Here is a 2,216-nt window from a genome sequence, read left to right as displayed (position 1 = left end):
ACTGTATCCAGAAGCTGCTCCAAATCAGAACAAAATACATTTGTATCATCTGCAAACAAAACAACATTTAACAACTTGGACACATTGCAAATATCATTGATATGCTTACCTCCTGGAGACTGTTCTTCACATGGATGGATGTTGTGAAGGGGTTTTTCTTTACCACGTAAAGGATCCTGTGATCATCCACCACGGTAGTCTTCTGTGGACGTCCAGACCTTTTTGTGGTGCCGCGCTCACCAGTGCGTTCTTTTTTTCTCTGAATGTCCCAAACTGTTGATTTGGCCACTCCTAATGTTCCTGCTATCTCTCTGTTGTATTTGTTTGTTTTTGCAGCCTAAGGATAACCTGTGTCATTTGCATTGAGAGATCCTTTGACCGTATGTTGTGCGTTCACAGCAACTGTTTCCAAATGCAAATGCCACACTTTTGGCATTGACAACAGGCACAACAGCGGCTCTACTTCCTGAGAGTCCTCAGGAAGGAACACATCAAACAGGAGATAATGGTGGCCTACTACCGCGGCGCAGTGGAGAGCATCCTCACCTACGGCATCTGCAACTGGTTCTCCAGCTGCACAACCGCGGAGAGAAATGCGCTACAGAGAGTCGTGAGAACAGCCCAGAAGATCACCGGCGCCCCCCTCCCCTCTCTGGAAGAGCTGTACAACACACGCTGTCTCAGGAAGGCCTCCAAGATCTCCAGAGACCCAACCCACCCTGGGTACGAACACTTTACCCGGCTGCCCTCGAAAAGGCGGTACAGGACCATGGCCGCAAGGACAAACAGACTGAAGCACAGCTTCTACCCCAGGGCCATCCAGGCCCTGAACACAGCAAAGACCTAGGTTCTGGGCCCTGGACAGTCTGGACGGATTGATAGCAGCTGTTGGACTGAAAAAATCAGGTGTAGTGCTGAGGCACAAATATGTACATTTCTAGCCTGCAAACTGCGACACTTCAAATGAATGTGCAATAACACTATGTGCAATATGACAACCCTAGTCGTCTATCTGTACAGTATAGTATAGTGGATAGTGTACATAGCCTTTATTTATGTAAACCAGCTCCTTCCCTTCTTTCTTTTTTTTTTTTTTTTTTTTCCCTTTCCTAGCACCAGGGGAGCCACCCCTCCTAAATTTCGTTGTTTGGTACCTGTACTATAGCAATGACAATAAAGACCATTCATTCATTCATTTTGCCACTCAAATGCCACTCAGACCTTTTACCTGCTTAAATGATAATAAAATAAATAACAAAGGAATAGTCCAGATCTGTCCATGGAACAGCTGATGATTCAATTGTCCAATTACTTTTGGACCCTTGAAAAAGAGGGGGCCACATATTAAAGAGCTGTTATGAAACCCTTCCTCCAATTTGGATGTGAACCCTCAACTTAAAGGTGAGAGTCTGCACTTTAAGGCCATATTCATTATACTTGAATATGTTTTGGTTAACAGCTAATATAATAAAAATTCCGTCAGTGTCCAAATATAAACCCTTCAAAAAAAGTTCGGAAACGTTATTTTGGTTGATTATTCCTCCTCTTTAATAATACCAATTATACAACTTGTAAGGATCATGCATTCGTGGAATGAGCAACACAGCTAAACGTGTGGGTAGCGGCCCAAAAATATTTGCCAAAATCCCCTATATTCTTCTGTTGGTATTCACTCTTGTTTTGAGTTGCTTGGTGGATTGGATGATTGCACTCTCCCACAGTACCGTAATAAGGAAAAAACAACACATGTTGGCCATTTTTACACTTTATTAATTTTACACTGTCAGGGACCTCAGTAGCGTGTGGAAGATCCATACGCAGTCACAACAGCTTGGCACCTCCTCCTCATGCCGGTCACCAGCCTGGTCACACACTGCTGTGGGACAGCATCCCATTCCTCAACCAGGATTTGCCGCAAGTCAGCCAACATGGTTGCGTTGGTCACTCTGGCACGTACAGCACGCCCAAGCTGATCCCACAAGTGTTCAATTGGGTTGAAGTCTGGACTCACGGCAGGCCATTCCACCCTCTCCACTCCCAAATTCTGGAGGTGCTCTGTGATGATCCTGGCTCTGTGGGGGCGAGCGTTGTCATCCTGGAGGATGGAGTTAGGTCCCAGATTCTGGAGATATGGGCTCGTCACTGGCCCCAGAATATCATTCCTGTCAATTAGGTGCCATTCAGGTGCCAGTCACATACCTGTGACTGACATACAC

The sequence above is a fragment of the Nansenia antarctica genome, assembly GCF_963989245.1.
Source record: "Nansenia antarctica genome assembly, chromosome: 19".
Classification (NCBI taxonomy): domain Eukaryota; kingdom Metazoa; phylum Chordata; class Actinopteri; order Argentiniformes; family Microstomatidae; genus Nansenia; species Nansenia antarctica.
This window is presented reverse-complemented; position numbering follows the sequence as displayed.